This window comes from Podarcis liolepis, assembly GCF_965112155.1.
Source record: "Podarcis liolepis genome assembly, chromosome: 2".
In the NCBI taxonomy this organism is placed as follows: Eukaryota; Metazoa; Chordata; class Lepidosauria; order Squamata; family Lacertidae; genus Podarcis; species Podarcis liolepis.
The window spans coordinates 95,927,844-95,945,866 of record NC_139555.1 but is presented as its reverse complement, the minus strand read 5'-3'; the positions used below and the strand labels follow the sequence as shown (position 1 = coordinate 95,945,866).

Sequence of the window (18,023 nt, the reverse complement as noted above, 5' to 3'; positions counted from 1 at the left end):
CAAAAATAAATCAAGAATTTTTAGTATATGGGAAGCACAACCCAAATGCTTAATCCATTGTCAAGTAAGCCCTTTACTTCTGTCAGATCACAAATGGAAATGCTGTGTCACTGTAGCGATGAAAATGAAAGGCTCTGGGTTCAAGGCCTCATCTCAGATGCAGGAAACTGGATGACTGCAGGCCTCACTAAAACCACACATATGGCTGAAAGCAGTTAGGCTTGTCAGATCAAATTAACAAAAATAAGGGAACCTGGCATCCACTTTCTGTACATCAGCTGAGCTGCCATGCCTTGAGACATGGGACATCCACCATTCTGTAGATAGGAGGCTGTGATTTGTTACAATAAAAGACGCACGTTCAAAATGAAGCATGCCCCTTAAAATCTCGGACACACAGCAACTCTAAAGGCAGTTTTTATTCGTGCTATACATCTGCAATATCAGTGCTACAAATGGAATTAGACGCAAGCTAAGGTGGATATACCACAGCACTAATTGTCTTCTTACTGCCACAGGTTTAATTCTGAGTATCTTTTTCTTAGAACTGGACCACTTTTAAAGTTGCTGCTCAGCTTCATGAAAATAGTAGGAGGTACAATGAAAGAAGAGGTGGCTTTTTACGGAGTTGTGGTCTATGCTGTAATACATACATAAGCTAGTACTCCTTCTTCCCAGTGTCCTGACTGAGGATATGCAACATGTTTGTATAACCAGAGGTTCAGACAACTGAAAAGTGGTATTCATGTCGTCATGAAGCTATGAAGAGTTAATTTGTATAATCCAGATTTTAAAAGCAAAACATAAAAACAAAACACCCTGAATTTAGCTAACATAGATGCTACTTTAATGTTACATGTACACACGTCAATAAACACACACATACACAGACATATCAGATGCTCTTAGGTGTTTCTTTGAAGGACCAAGAAACTAAAATGGCACATGGGGGGGGGGGGGAGACAGTGAAACACAAGGTGAAGCTGCTTGAAGTTTCATTTTAAACTACAAAAATACACCCATTCATTGCAGTAGGAAAAGGCTCATGCTCCCATGTTGTCACCTTCTAAAACAAAACAAAGTAAAACAAAAAACATGCACACATGAAAGCCTAGTTCCATATAACCAAGCCCTGTTGAGCTGCATAAAAACATTTTAGCTCAGTGCCTTGAAGTTGCAATTAAGTTATAGTAATTTAAGATTATCACAAGAGCAAAGGGCAGTAGCAGCACTTCAGAAGACTACTCTCACCACTTAATGCCACTCAATCTTGGGGTTAAAGGAGCTTCTTTTAGTATAAGTACCTTAAAGCAATGGAATCGTAAACAAAATTTATACTATTATACTGTCAGCCTATAATCTATTTAAATTTTATTAGAGCATCTCCAAGAACATTTTAAAGGCAGAAACACTATTGTGTCCTATAAATAACCGGACGGACTTGGTGAAATTATTTCACATGCATAGTACCTGTACATATAAAACACATTAGATGAAATGCTTTACAGAGTTACGCATGCACAAGTTTGCATATGAATTAAATAGTGCAGCCCAGCAGCTAATGTATTTACACAAAAGGAAATTCAGTGGGTGCAATCCACCTTCATTCCAGTCAATGGAAATTCTCATTGATTGTACTTGGAGATGGACTGTATCCAAGAACTTCCTGCTCAAAGAAGAGGCAAGCCACAGTTATCAGTTTTCGGTTTGGAAAAGTTCCCCAGTTAATATTATTCTATACACTGTTTTTCCCATACTGTAAAAAAAAAAGTCAGATGATTCCATATTTGTATTATTACTCCTCATTGTCATCGTTCTTGCATTATGTAAACTAAATTAAAGGGGGGCAGTGCTGCATTTTCCTTCTAAAAGCACTGCATAAATTATAATCTAAAAAGTAGAAGTCTTAATTCTCCTAACAGTACAGAAATGAAATATTTCTACCTTTGTTAGTGTAAATGCTAGAGCTGGGGGACTATGAAAATATTTATAGCTTTTTTAAAAAGCTACACAATGCCACAAATGGTTTAATAGCATACATGTGTACATCTAATGAACATGTGCTTAATGATATTATAAAGGTACCAATTATAAAAATGAATCTAATCATCAACGAAGTAGGTTTGGACGGTTATGAAACTGACATTTTCAAAAGGTAGCGTTTCTCTTATTATCTGAAATGCTAATTCAAGATCCATTTAAGCTATTTATTCATTTATCATTATTTACCTGTTGTATATACTGTCATACGGGAATTGTTTCACTTTGTTATTTTAGAAATGCCATTTATTAAAATAGTAGTCGTGGTAAGAAATTAGGTTGCAAATAACAGTTGCAATGAACAGTATTACAACAAAATGAATTATTTCAGACAAAATAAATAGCCTAACCAAGACTAACAGCACAAACCTATACAAGTCTACTCAGAAGTAAGTTCCATTGTGTTCAGTGGTAGTTACTCACAGGAAATTGTGTACATTCTTGCAGCCTTGGACTTCAAGTATAAACACACTTCCTAGGCTAAGTCCCACTATATTCAGTGAAATTTACTTCTGCATAGTATTGTGCTGCAGCTATGTTTAATGGCACTTCTTTAAATTATACAAAACCAGGAAAATACTATAATAATTGCTTACAGTGCTCTTTAAAAATGAAATACAATTTTGACATTGTTCTATTTTGGCATTAAAAATCACTCAGAACATTCTGTCCCAGTGACTGGCATGTTTTACAGTGTATAAAAAACATTGCTTTGGTTTCCTAAAACTCGAACTACAGAAAATAAAAACTACCATCACAATGAAATTGTTCCGGTCCATATCAGAATAACACCTCCAGAAACCCCCAAATGTCTTTGTTCGCTGAGAGGATCTCTAACTGAAAGACTGAACTTCAGGTCCCCCCCCCCATTTTTTTTTTACAGATGCTTGAGAACTCAAGCATTCCCTCTCTGCACTTCAAGGTGTTACAGATGGGGGGGGGGGATGAAGTTGTACATCAAGGCATTGCAAATACACAACTCAGCCAAATCAGGGAATGCCTTTTCTTAAATTAACTAAGTCTTGCAAATAATAATTAGGTCAAAAATACTATCTGAAATAGAACAGATAGGCTTTCCTCCAAGTTACAAGGTTTCACAACAAAGATCAGTATTTGTAATGGTCCCATTTCTGCATAAATGAACATAGAAGTCTTGCTGCCTGATCGAATAGTCCAGATCTTTCAGTGAAGCAGCTCCTAACAACAGCCCAGCAGCAGCTTTGTTTGATCTCTCCTGCCTTCCTTAATCTGGGTTGTCAAGGTTCACTTGTTGGAGGCTGTTTACTTTACTTTAAAAAAAAGAAAGAAAGTGATTTTTCTTTCTCTCCCCCCCACCCCAACCTCTCATACAATGACTAATCCAAAGACTGAGGAGGGAAGAATGCTGCCAATGCAAGATGTTAAACCTGAAATACATTTCTTTGCAATGAGATTCTAGCTGACACAATTTGAATAGCAGTGCGTGGAACGCCCCCCCCATACACACCGCCTTGTCGTTCTGCACAGTGCTAAGATGGTTAAACAAAAAAATAGAAGAGAAGTTGAATTCTACATTTTTAAAGCAGTTCAAATTTATTTACTGTTCTCTTATTCTGATTTGCAATCCTGCCTCTCAAGATACACGGGATGGTTGCTTGCTTGCTCTTAGCAAAACTAACTGGATCTTTGGGGGGAAAACCTGTCCTTTAAAAACTTGGGAAAAACTCAGGTTCATTAAAAAAAATAATGAACAGTTATTTTTGGATTTTTGTTTCTTCTTTTGCATCTTACAGTTTAAGTAAGAGCAAATGATATAAGCAAAATAGCATGAACACCATGCATTACATTTATCTGCAATGGTACAGACATTTCCTTGGGTCTCCTGATGCTTTATAAAATTAGATAAACAATGAACGTCTGATATAGTCAGAGAACAAACTGTAAATAAAATGTATTTTTAAAGTGTTACCACTCAGTACACGAAGACTCAGGACTATGTTATATCAGACATATATAGGCTATGCAAATATTGTTCATATTACTCATTCTCCTAAAAGTGAGCAAAACTGAAACCCTAAACTTCTAAGAGCAGAAGATCTCATTCTCCAAGGATTTGTTATTCAAGAAGCAACAGTAAACAGCTGGCTGTTGGGCTCATCACTCTAAAGAGCAGGGGATGTGTTGTTGTTTTTAACAGAACCAACTTTCCTGTGGTCATTTTCAGGATGCAACTGCAACACTCCCACCCAGTTCAAAATCAGCACAAACTGGGCCACTGCCTTCCCTAGTCCTGCCTGTGGCTTCTGGTCTTTCTGCGCTCTTTCGCATGAAAATGGGAAAAAATTAAACCATGGCAGACGGAGACAGTGTAAAATCAATACACTTAGTAATCATCCCAGCAATGGTATTTTAACACAATGGCTTGGAAATAATTAATAGCGGGGTGGGATGAGATTGGAGGGGGTTGAGAAATGTCATCATATTTTATGACAGCACTTTTGTTTTTGGTAAACTCCTGAACTCGTTTTCTTAGCTTAAAAACAAGGAAACTATATTTTTATGCTTCCTCTTCTTCCCCCTCCTCCCGCATTTTCACTAGAAACAAAAATCCGAGCTGGAAGTTCTGAAGGTTTATATCTCTTTTAGGGATGAGGTTCAGTTGCTTTCCTGTATTGGGGTTTTTGTCTGGGTAGGTTAGGGATTTCTGAAAGCCTTCACTGGTTCTCCCATACTTACCGATAGAAAAAGCTCTGCGACTGTGTGATCGCCACCATCAGCACCCAGCTCCTAAGCCAAAGGCTGCTGTTGCTCCTGTGCTCTCCGGCAGGCAAAACTTTGGGCTCTATAGTCGAGAAGAAACCAAGGGTACTTTCAACAAGTCTCCACAAAACAGGTTTTGGTTAAGAGGTGGGGGAGGCGAAGAACTGGAGGAGGGAGGGGGTGGAAATGTAAGGTTGTGTCTAAGGGAATGATGGGGGGGAGAGAGAGAAAGCCTTGGAAAGCTCTTGCAAGAAAGGGATCAGGAAATCAGATATAGTAATAGGATCTAAGATTGTCACAGACGCACACGCGCCTACACACACAGACACACACCCAGCCCTCTTTCCTGCTCAGCTGGGATCTGCTCTTTTTTGCAGATGCACCAGGGGCAAATCATGGCAGGCTGCCTGGGTGTGTGAAGTAGCACATGTATATTCACATACTCCAGGTCAAGAAGCGGCAGCAAGTGAACAAGCGAGGCGCGCAAGCGGCCGCCGGCGGGAGGCTGAGCGCGGACGGAAGATGCGCTCCCCACCTCCGAGCTTGGAAGGAAAGCGTCGAGCCCGGGGTGGGGGACTACCGTCTCGCCACCAAGTCACTTTAGAGGTAGCCGCAACACAAGACTCAACAGCAACCAGCTGCGGGAAGAAACTAGGGTGGGGTGGGGGGAGGGTGCCGAAGGCAACCAAAGGCCCGCGGGTGCGGCGCCGGGAGAGCCGGCGCAGCTGGAGCCGCAACGCGCACCAGCGGGCGCGCCAACTTTTCCGAACTTGTCCCGGCCGCGACGGCGCTCGCCGGGCCGCAGCCACCCGAGGCAAAGGAACCGCCGGCGCGGCAGCCGAGAAGCAAGCGAGCGGCAGCAAGCGAGCCAGAGCGGGGAAGCTTTAGCGCAGGCACCGGGCAAAAGGTGGAGGTGTAGAACTGTGCGCTTTGTGTGACACCGGGGGTGGGGAGGTGGGAGAAAGGAGAGCCACTAGGTAAGTGGTGCCATTTGTGTGTGTGCGCGCGCGCGTGCGACTGTGCATGTCAAGTCGTTGCGGATGTGACTTGCCGACCGCCTTGGAAATCGCCTGCCTAGGGCTCCCTCCAGTGTGACTTTGTGGAGTGTGCGGCGACCGGGTGCGGGGCGAGAGGGAAGGCGCGCGGTTCTTGGGCACGGTTTGTGCCGGGGGGTAAAGTCGCTCACTTTCGTAACTTAGCGCTGTGGACACGACTCGGGTCACCACTTGCGGCCGTTGTGCGTATATGCGCGTTTGTGGCTTCCCCCTCCAGCATGGAGATCCCCCCGCTTTCCTCGTGTGGAAAACTACGGTCGTCTCCACGTGCGTGGCTGCCGCGACTCAGCGCGCCTTGAGCTCGGCTGCGCTTGGGTCTCCCTGAGGTGCGCGGCTGCGCTTGCCTGCCTGCCTGTGCAGGCGATTGTTGCCAGCGTCGTCTTTGTCGTTTGTGTCTGTGAGAATGCCTGTTCCCTCTTCTGAATGTCCTTTGTGTGACTGAGGAGGGGTTGTGATGTTATCTTTGGCGTGGGGCGTGGAAGGGACCGGGGAGGGGGGAGAGAGAGGAATACCTTGGGTCAGTCCGGCCCTTGTGTATCACCATCACCAGCAGTTTGACATTGCGAGAGTTGCCATAGTCGGCGCTGCCGTCGCCGTATACAAATTGGCAACGTGTCCTCCGCGGCTTGCAAGGAGATGTGCTGCACACATGTTAACAAACCCACGGGCTGCGGGTGTGGAGAGGTGTGTGTGTGTGGTAGGGGGAAAGTCTGACGGCAGCCGCTCCACACGGAACCAGAGGAGCGCAAGAAATGGTGAGCCGCGCGCGTGTGTGAAAACAACCGGCGAGTTCAAGTTCAGTGAGCGTGTAAAGGTGTGAGTCCCCAAGGCCTATGCACTGAAGTTCACGGTACGAAAGCAGCAGAGAGGAGGCAAGAGAAACACACGGGGCAAAAAGTTTGTTCCAAGTGGGCGAAAAGTTATTTCGCCCGCCTCTTCCTCGCTGAGAAGTACCCCAAGTGACCAAGGGAAGCGCACACGCCCCGCCGGCAAACCCTCCAAACACACGCCGGCCCCCCTCGCTCACCCCCACCCCGCCGCTCTTCTCCCGCCTGAGGGACTTTCTTCGCGCAGGAGCGCGCGCGCGCGCGTGCACACACCACACACACACACATATACACACCACACACCGGGGGCAAAGAGTACAGAGAAACTGCTTCCAACTTGCTGCGGTCGTGTGTGCAACGTCCAGCGCGTGGAGAGCGAAAGGGTGGAAGGGAGCGCGGGGCCGGATTTGGGGGGTGGGGAGAGAAGCATGAGGTGCAAATACGGGACATAAAGAAAGAGGAAGAGCCTCGGAGGTGAAGGAGCCGCGGCTTCTTCCCATTGCGCCTGAGGTGCTTTATGCAAATAGGCATGTTTGGGAGTGGGGGTGGGGGAGAGAAAGGAATGGGGGGGGGAGAGATGCCGAGGCACGTGGAAAGGTAGAGGAGGAGGGGGGGTTAGAGTCAGGGGAGGGGGGAGCACTGAAGAGGAGTCGTGAGGGGATAGAAACAAAACAAAACAGGAGACTTAAAAGTGGATGAGAAAAGGCGAAATGGCAAACTCACCCGCTGGAAACGGCCTGGCGGTGCCAGCTAAGGGGCTCCCCCCACTGCGGGCGGGTGAGTGAGTCTGCCTGCCTGCCTGTCTGTCCCTCCCTTCACTCCACTCACTTCCCTCACTCCCTCTCCAAGCCAGCCAGCCAGCCCCATGCAGCAGGCACAGCGTGCAACACAAGCCACACAATAAATAACAATAGAGCCCTCCGCTCGAGACGGGAACTAGCTTTCCAAAGGGGGGAGAGCAGAGCAGCAGCAGCAGCAATCAGGCAAGGCAGAGCAAGGCAAACCAGTAGCAGAAGCAGCACAAGCAAGCGAGGGAGGGCAGTCCTCCTCCCCCACCCGTACCCCCCACATCCCCTTTCCCCTCCCCCCAATAACACACACACGCGCGCGCTGGGCTAAGCTCCTCGCGGCTTTGCTCCGAGTGCCTTGGGGCCACTTTGGAGTTGGGCTCGTTGTTTTCCCCCTTAAAAAAAGCTTTTTTTAAAGAGAGGGCGAGGAAAAATAACACCCCGCGGAGGGAGATTTTGTTATTTTTTGCTGTTATGAGTCCCTGACGTCACATCCACCTGCTGGGTAAACAAGGCTCAGTGCAAAAAGAAGGGGGAGAGGGAGAAGAGAGAGGGAGATATCGCAGTTGCAGACGCGCGCACACACAAAAAGAATGGGAGAGAGATGAGGAGGAGGAGGAGAGGGAGCGGGCAGGAGGGAGTGCAGCAAATAGGGGCGGCGGGGGGAATCTGCGGGAGGAGATTGGGAAAGAGGAGCGAGGGAGAGGGGAAGAAAACTAAAGAGAAGGCGGCGGCGAGCGGGGTGGGGGGACGAGAAGAGGAAGCGGAGGCAGCCTGGAGAAGAGCAAACAGGAGGGGTTGGGGGGCAAGGTAAGGGGAGATCTGCAGCGATCTCCAAGGGTCGGACTTCGGCTTGCTTTGTTGGATTCTTTTGTAAAAGGGGAGGCGGGAGGCGCTAAACAGAGATGAGAGTGCGAGGGAAGCAATTGGAAAGTGCAAGTGCTCTGGGAGCCAAATGCCGGCTTCCTCTTTCCCCGTCTCTCTCTCTCGCTAAGGGGTTCCCCCCTCCACCTCTCCCCCTGTGCACTTTACCCAATGAAAGGAGGCGAGTTCGAGAGGTGAAAGTTCAGCAGAGGGACAAGCCCATGAGTGCAAGGAAGCCGATATGTCCACCATGCAAAGGGAGTGCGTGGTGTTGTCTTGATCCGGGGAAAGTCTCTCTCCCCCAACACCCCGCATTCAGAAAGATCTCGTCTCCTAATGGCCCGCTTTAGGAAACTCGGAAGGAAGGGGGAGAAACTCTCTTCCTCCTCCATCTCGTTTCGAGAAAGCGACCGGGAAAGAAAACATTCGCGAGAGGCTGGTTGTTTATTTGCCTTCTCCGGTTCCTCTTAGGAACACACACCCAGGGGCTAGCATGCCAGTGGGTTGTTTAATACATATTACCTGCTCCTTGCGTGCATTTTAGAATAAAGAGTGCTGGGTGGGTTAACACTCTAGAAAAGTTGCTGTCCGTGCATTCAAAATCTTTGAACTTGAAACTGCCTTCTACGGAACGGATGAAAAGAGAGAAAAAAGTTGCTGTTCATCTTTATTGTTAGTCCCATCTGTGCTGGCACCACCATCCCTGGCTCTGGCCACAATGCCGCAGAACTTGCCTTTTGTGAGATAAAAAGAGATTCACAGCACAGAAGCTGCTAGCATTTGTGGCTACAGTGGCTATACCGGTAAACTGACTTTTTCCGCGGAGAAGCAGGCAAAGAGAAAGGATACTTTGCCATCCCTACAAAACTGGCTAAACTTGGTTGTTTTAGAATTAATCCAAGCCAAAAGTATATGAACAAGTTTAGTAAGACACAGTCTTGCATTACATTTATAAATAAATATACCAAGGTACGGAAAGGGTTATCTCACCTGCCTCAGATTCACACAATGAGTCAGTGGTAAAGCTGTGAATAATATTCAGAACTCCTTCTGACTCTCAGACCTGTGGTCTAACCACTAAACAATACTCTATCCTTGTAATGCATAATCTAACCACTTATTCACCGATTTCATACTATTTCTAAAAATGGTATCTGAATGGATCACTACTAAAACACTTTCATAACCTCAGCAATCTATTCTTACACTTAACATTGTTGGAGTTTTAAAAATATCCATATGAAATTTAACCAGTGACAACTAGAGGAAACTATTTATTAGAGTGAAATACTAGTTCCATTATAGTCAGGAGTGTATTTTTCAAGAAAGGCAAGCACTTTAACCTTCTACATACTGAATAAAAACCTTTCACCCTCCTTTTTTAGTTATATGTGCATAATGATTATCTGAATTCATTATGTGCCTTCAAATTATACAAACAAGGCGAGGCTACTTTTAAGTCACATCGTAAGTCCAATGGATTTAAGTGGGAAAGCTAGAAACATGCTTAAACCTCTCCGACTTAAGTTAGAAGTGCTTAATGTTGAATGGATTGTGCCCTTGGAAAATAAGAGGCAATTTGATCCAGCAGACAGATGAGACGGATTTCAATCCTACAGCAACCATAGGATGGAGGGCCACATGTTGAGATTCCTGCTTTGCAGGGGTTAGACTAGATGACCCCTGGTTCCCTGCCAACTCTACAATTCTATGTGACTCTGAGAAAGTCACCATCTCCTAATTTCTCTTTGGCAAAACTAGAATAATAGTGGCCTACCTCACAATTGCAGTGAGGGGAAAATACAGTTTAAAATAATTTAAGACACTTTTCAGATTAAAATTATATGTTGTAGTAGGTTTCCTTTTGGCTCTTCAGCTTTGTTCAAAGTAAAAAAAGGTCAATTTATGAATTAGGTCAAAATAAACTGAGGCCTGAACTGCAAAATTCCAACCACATTCCTAGAATTTATATCTTTTGTAAAGGGCCTAGTAGAATTTTAGATTCTATAGAAATTACAGTTATTACAATTTAAATAGCTCTCACACTAGTCCGTAGTGGTAGCCTATGTCTTAGATTTTGATCTGGGTTCAAATCTCATTTTAATTACTATGAACTCAGTAGTCTTGAAGAAGTGTCTTTGATTCTAGAAACAAGCAAATTTAGGTGAGAAATTGGAACTGGGGCAGGAGTGCATGTAGACAGGAGTTCCTCTTCTCCAAATCCTTCTTTATCCAGCATATGTTTGAGGAGCCATGTCTTATTTTATTGTACTTATTTTATTTTATTGAAACCAAAGGTTAGCAGCCTGGGTGGCTGGGAAGGCTTACCCTTTTCCTGCTTCATAAGCCATGGAAAGAGATTTTGTTACAAACATTAGGGCCGCGGTCCCCATTTGAATTGTTGCCTACGTACTGGACAGTGTTGTTGAGAGGGTGAAGGAATGAGTGGATAAGTGTGTATTGGTTTGTCTAAGCACCGCAGATACTCAGAAGTGTGACAAATTATTTTGTGCTAAGTGTGTGTGTGCGCGCACACACACACATGCGCAGTAGCCATGTTAGTCTTCTGCAACAAAAATGTCATAGTCTTCTGCCACCTTAAAGAGTAACACATTTATTATGATGTGAACTTTTGTGGACGGATGCCAACAACTCCAACAAGTATGTAATAGGGTATATCATACCTAAATTTCCACTAAATCGGGGATTGGTAACTCCTATATCATCCATTTGCCATCCATACTGGGGCTGAAGGAGTTTGGAATACAACAGCCTGTGGAAGGCTACAGAGCTCTGTATCATGTCCAGTGTTCGAAACATTACTCACTTTTAGCCATGCTCTCTTAAATTGACCAGAGACGCAATCTAGAGATTATTGCATTATTGAGCGCTCTTGTAGTTTTTAGACTTATGTTGCAATCCACAGACCCTGAAGATGCTCTCTGAACTTTATGAAGTTGCCCGTATCAGTTCGGGAGTAAGTACTTGGTAGCAGAAGAACAAATATACATATATATAGGAAACATAAGAATTTGACTCCTGCTGGGTCAGACACTGGTCCATCTAGCGCGGCATCATTTCGGCAGCAGCTGACCAGGATTTCAGACTGGGAACCCTTCCCAGCCCTAAGTGAAGATGCCAGGCATTGAACATGAGACCCTATACATGCAAAGCAGATGCTCTTCCACTGAGCAACAGGCCTTCTCCAATAGTTGACAGTTCTGTGGCAGCATATAGTAGGTCAAAGTTGGTTGGGAGTGCCCATTACAGTTTACAGGAGTAAAATACATTGGAACAACATTAGCTCATGCCAAGAGATCAAGATGATGGGTTCCTCCCATGGAGTGATGATAGTATCATGATACTTGAAATTATATATATGCATCATGGTTTTTTATGTCTATTGATTGATAAGCATGTACAAAAACACAATTTTACTATTACATTTTGTGTACGTTCCATAAGTAAAAAACCCACGCATCACATACACAATTTGAAACAATACAGTTTGAATATGAGACTGAGACCTACAGTGGGTCAAAACGCTATTCGTAAGAATGAATTAAAAGCAAAGCAGGTGAGTGATATTCCATTTGCAAGGGTGCACAAATTAAGGTTTTGAGGTTCGGTTTTTGGAACTGCTGAAGACAAGAATGTATTGTCATAGCAACTTGGTCGTTTGTAAGGAAAAGCTATATAGGCACTGCAGCTTTAGAAGTTTCAATCAAGTGATGCAACTTATTTTGCATTGAACTTAAATGAGACTTATAGGAGCCATTTTGTTGCTTCCCGTTTTTTGTATTTAGTGGTGGAGTTTACTGTATTTGTGGTTTGGAACAAAAAACTCCATAAAAAGGGGAAGTTGCTTTTAAATGTTGCAATATGGGGTTTTTGCATACCAGTGTCTATTCAACCAAAATGATAGAAGCTTGCATGTCCATTTGGTATATATTAGTGGGGAACTTAACTGCAGCTTAACATATTGTTCATTTTCAACACTGTCACGTTGCACTCATATAGAGCACATTTTAATTTCTTGATCAGTAATCAAATGGAAGTTTCTTTTGGCAAATTAAAACCGGGGATTTTCATGTAAAAGGAAGGATACGGGAATAGGACGCCACCTTTTGGTGGAAAAAGGAAACAGGCACATGTTCCAAAGAAAAGACTCTTCTGATATGCAATTACACTTTAAATTGCAGTAATGGCAAAGTACTTATGCCTAATTTATTATATTTTAAATAATTAAGAGGAAAATCATTGCAAATAAATATTTGCCAAGGAAAAGATGGCTTAGATGTACTTGAAGAATAATCTTTAATGACAGCGAGTAAAGCTACGCCATTTATATCATGTTATTACTGCGTAGATGCAGTTGTCAAAAAATCAGACGCAAAATGATAACCTTCATGTTGTAGCTCATCTACCTGAAATAAAATGGATTAGTTATAAATGTGTGTGAGGTAGGATTGAGGCAGGTAGCTTTTATCAAGTCTCTTCCATTTCCTCCATGCTTGCTTCCATCATTCGTTTCCAATCCCAAGAAAGGGCAGGAAAAAATATGAAGCAAGACTATATAGAGATGGTGGGATTTTTCGCATCTTTTGGAAGAGGAGCAAACATTCTGTAAAAAGCCAAAGCCCTTGAACAAACATTTGTTTGTGGTTCAAAAGACTTGCCACCTTATTTTTTGCTATGCTGATTTAAACCAGTCGGCCAGCACCATAAAATATGATTAATTCCTCTGACAATAACAGCAGTGGGATTTATCCCTTACCTCCTATGCAATTGTTAATTGCTCTTGAATTGTTTACTGCTATAGTCTTTTTACAAGGGCAAGGGCAAACAGAGAGAAGCTCCTTCCCTTTCTTGTCCTTAAATCCCAGGTGTGACTGAATGCTTGGCAGATTTTGGTTAGGGTGTACACAAGTTATGACTACAGCTTGTTAGTAAAAAAAAAAATATGGAGGTGATGACGCCTTCATAATTATAGGTGTTACAGTTTTAAAGTCAGAATGTTTTTCAAGCCACTGCTGTGCCACACCCCCTTATATCCTATGAGCCATGATTCTTTGGAGCCTTTATGATTTAGGAGATGTTTTATTAGATCCTCATAATCCGTCAACAAGACTGCTTTGTACCGCATGAGAAGAAATGGGGGGGGAGAAAACAGAATTGGTTTAGGTGTACCTTGCCCATAGGTGAACTATGTCTATACTGTAAAAATAAATAAATCAAAAATCAAAGTGGTACTACAGATACACAGTCACTGGGAGTGGTGTGGGGGGAAATGGTCTGTTTTGTTTTGCAAACTGAACTCCTCAGAGGGGAGGGAAGAGCTTTATTAGACCTGAAAACAATGGATTCTTCTGCATCACCAGTTTCGAAAGACTGAATATTAATTTGTTCAGTGCCAACACTGTTTTTACTCCTTTATTTTATATGAGTCGTTTATGTACTGCCTTTAGGACCAAGCACTCTGAAGGAAGCTTCCATAAAAGCATTAGCAAAATACAATGCACTCGTTTTTAACATTTTTCTGATTTTAGCTGTGTTCTATTGATAAACGTGTACTTGTTTTTTAAACAGATTTCTGGATTTTAGCTGTGTCTTATCAATAATTTTATTGTGCACACAGCTTAGAGTTTTGTGATTCAGCTGCCTATAGCTTTTAATAAATAATAATAATAATGACAAGCCAACAAATATTAAAACAGCCACCAAACCACAATAACTACAAAATAAGCAGAACCCACAACAGCAAGAACCCAGGAAATAAAACCCTATCTTTTTCTAAAATAGATATATAACACTTCATTCTAGAATTTGCCTAAAATTATTTTTGAAATAGTAATGGTATTTCAGTTAATTTTATGGAGACAAGCAATTTGTCTGTCACGAAAAGGCCTTAGAATACCACCTGTGGATACATACCATAATAGTTATTTTAAACCACATTTAATTGATTCAACATTTACTGCAAGCCAGTCAATCAGCTAATTGGTTAACAGCCTGGTTGGCCCTGAATATCTTGCACTGGCTTCAACCTAAATTAGATTTTGCAGCTTTAGGCAGATTGTGAATATACATTTACTGTGCTGATAATAATCTGTTGCATGCCAGGTCTGCAGTGTTCCTTCCTAACACATGTAAGTACACATATGAAATTCTTAGTTCTGATAAAACGCTTCCCAGCAGCGCCCTTAGTCCAAAATGCTGAGGTAGAGAAAGTATTTGTAAAGCAGATGGAAGTGTGATTAACTTAAACCCCTCCTATGCCCACCAATTCCCTCCTCTGTCACTCAGCTGGGTTAACTTTCAGTTTTGAAGCCTAGTTGGGGGAACAGCCAGGAAGGGGGGTTGTAAGTGGGGGTCACAGTATGCAGTGAAAGGGTTAAACACTTCCTGCAAAATGCCCACTCTAAAGTTATGATAAAAGACGTGAATTTGGAACCCGTGTGTTTTCATCCTAGTGTGTGATCCCTCTGTTATTTGCAGGCTGCCTGATTCTTTTACAATGCTATCCTATACATGTTGACTCAGAAGTAAGCCCCAGTGAAATAGTGCTAGAAAAGTGTATATAGGATTGCACCCTTAATCTCATTTCTCTGACACACACACCCTGACGCCTATTATTCTATTCAATTTCACCCTGTATAGCCTGGGTATAACAGATCTGTGAAATGGTATTCCAATTGATTTTCACCTGTATTTGAGGTTTTTACCTGGCTCCGTGGATCATAGTATTGTCTTCGCTTTAGGATAGTTCATAAAACATAAGCAGTAATCAGAAAGTCTAATGAAGACATTTTAACTGCATATTCACATTTTTTAAAGGCTTGGCCTAAACAGCTTGATACCAGGGTATCTGACGGGTAATCTTATCCCAAATGCACATGCCAGGTCCTTGAAGTGAAGCAGGTAATGGCAATTACAGGGTCTTTCAAGTGGTGTCCCCAAGTTTATGGAATACCCTCCCTAGAGAGGCTGACCTGGCATTCCCATTATGTTCGATAAGGTGCCATGTGAAAGCCTTTTTATTATCCCAAGAATTTTAATTTTCAAAAGGCATACAGATTTGGTTTCCTTTTAACTCTCTCACAATTTTCTTTCCCCTTACTGGTTTTAAGCTGATTTTATGCTGCCATGTTGGCTTTTGCATGGTTTTATGTGCTGGTTTATATCATCTAAACATTATTCTTTTATTGTTTGTTAAGCCGCTTTGGGATTCATCTGAAAGAAAAACAAACAAACAAATAAATAGCATTTTTAAAACACACGGATGACTCGGTTAATGAGCAATATATAAATGTAACAAATAAATACATCTAGTGGTTTCCCGGGGGGGGGGGGGCTTCCTTTATGCAGGAGATCATTCAAACACCTATGTGGTATTCGAGTGATGTGGTGGGGCAACTGTTAAAATGACCGGGACCCAATACACAATTGTTTGTATGGTTATTTTATGTCCTAAGCCCATTCCTGAAGCCGCCATCCTCGCCCTTCAGACTCCCCTTGTGTATATTTAGCTTGGGAAAGGGTGAAAGATGAGTACTACAAAAATATTTTGTTTTATTTTCCTCTCCTCTCTCTCTTTTTTTAAGGCACAAGACACAACTATGTTTCTGTCAGGTAGCTTGTGTATGAGAGAAATAATGAGGCAAGACGTCTATGCTTTGTCCATCTAATTTTGGAAAAGTTCTGCCTTGTCATGGTGATGCACTTTTAAAGGTCATCAAAATAATTTCAGCTTGCACAAGTAAGGGAAATCTTTATTTCAGTAGGTAAGCTGACTTGGAAATAAGTGCATGAGGTTTAACCAGAATATCATGTTGGGAAGAAGCAAAGAAAAGCTGTGTCTTTGGGGTGGTATATTTCATGGCCTTCCTTCTAAAAAAGACTCCTGATCAAAAGGATTGTTTATTTGGCTAGATTTTGTGTGTGTGTGTGTGTGTGTGTGTGTGTGTGTGTGTGTCTGGCCATTGTCTATTGATTCAGATATATATATATGTGTGTGTGTGTGTGTGTGCCTGGCCATTGTTTATTGATTCAGAAGCCCTATTCACATCTCACTCATGTGTAAGGCATATCCATGCTGATAGCAGAGTGGGGGCATTTTTAGCTATTTCCCCCCTCATTGGGCATTTTTCTTGCCACAACCATGCGCTGTATGCCGTTGTCTGCAGAGAAATTCCAACACGTGAGCACCTGCCTGTGTGAAGCAGCTCTGCCTGGTTCAGACACCCAGTTGCACAGGCATCCCAATTGTACAGAACCAGATGGCCTTGCTAGTGCGGCCTACTATGGCCGTGATCCAGAGAACCCTTGTGACCTCAGTGGTTGTGCCTGGCCACAAGGGAATGTTGAATCCACACAGCTGCACCCAAGTCAGCATTGCAAGCCACTTTTGACATTTCCTTAAGACTCAAGAGCAGGTTGCTGTGCACCTTAATGGCATTGTTGTTGTTGTTGTTGCTATTTTAAATGTGCTATTAATGCACATATTCAGTTAACAGAATTATGGGGTGACATCCAATCTCACATGGGACTTCCTATTTAGAGCAAATTTTGGGAGGTGATTGCATGTAGGTTCAGCTGCAGAGGAAGAAGTCTTGTCAAACAAACAGGCATCCATTCCGCCTGCAGGAAGACACAATTGGATGTCACCCATCATTTTTATTTATTGTCGTTAGACTTATGCAACATACTTTGCCAGGTCTTTTTTTTTTTTTTTTTTTTGGCCTTGCTGTTGTTGTTATTGCAAGCATTCTATTTCCACTTATTAAACTGCTTTTGTTTTCTTAGCTTCCAATGACAGCCCCATTTCTCCCCTAAAGAGTTATGTTGGTTTAAATTCTTAGTCCCTTTCCTTCTGCAGCACCTTAGAGGTTTTAGCTTAAACTAACATTCATGTGTAGGTGTGTAACTCTTAATAAGATTGAGTGTGTTCCCCCCCCCCCACCTCCATCTTAGCTGAGCAAATAAACCTTGTCTCAGCTTTCTCAAGCAAACGTGCTTTTTGATCCACACAAGACACTACTGCTGGCAGGTTGTTTGATGAGAGCCACTGAGACTCACTGGCAAGATCAGCCTTCCCCAACTTGGTGCCCTCCAGGCTGGCTAGAGCTGATGAGAGTTGTAGTGCAAAACATTTGGAGCACAGCAGGTCGAGGGAGGCTGAGCTAGAGTATACATCAATGTAGGTGTGGGAGGCCAAGCCTTGTTTAACAAGATAAAGTTCCCACGTCTTGCTCCAACCCATTTTTTTTTTCCTTTCAAAATAGCACAGCACAATGCCCCACCTAGATTTCCTGTAAACATATTCCACCCATAAACAGCTATTTTATATGCCCAGATTTGTGGAGTGAGGTGTTGTCACATTGCGGGAATAAAGGGAATGAAAGGAATAATGGTCCGGAGGAAACTTCGCTATCATCTGTTGCGTCTTTGAACATGCTCCAGACCAGAGGAATCAAGGGGTTTGCGTCAACGGCCTTTTGGAGTTAACAGGAATCTGAATCTCTTGGAAGGCTCAGCCAAAGACAAATACTTGTGCAATTACAGAGTGCCCTGGTTCCTTGACAAACACAACTCCTTTGTTTGCTAAACAATCCACCAGCCTCTCCTCATCTTCTGGGAAGTGAGTTTGATAAGGCAACTAATATACTCCACACACAAAAATGCCCTTGCATCATTTTGGCACAGGGCTG

At 43.1% G+C, this 18,023-nt stretch overlaps 1 protein-coding gene across 27 annotated transcripts in view; it reads right to left on the bottom strand.

The window, feature by feature from the left end:
• Nucleotides 1-15,571, bottom strand: part of FOXP1 (forkhead box P1) — a 546,942-nt gene extending 531,371 nt beyond the window's left edge. For 16 of the 27 annotated variants that reach the window (XR_014522962.1, XR_014522963.1, XM_083491912.1 and 13 more), the window contains exons 1-2: nt 7,385-7,830; nt 4,756-4,861 (exon numbers count right to left, since the gene is read on the bottom strand). The gene's annotated coding sequence lies outside the window, so the exon portion shown is untranslated. Of the gene's footprint in view, nt 1-4,755; nt 4,862-7,384 lie in introns of all 27 variants that reach the window. The other 11 variants (XM_083491882.1, XM_083491914.1, XM_083491876.1 and 8 more) reach the window with 7 other exon arrangements.
• Between the last annotated feature and the right edge of the window lie 2,452 nt (nt 15,572-18,023).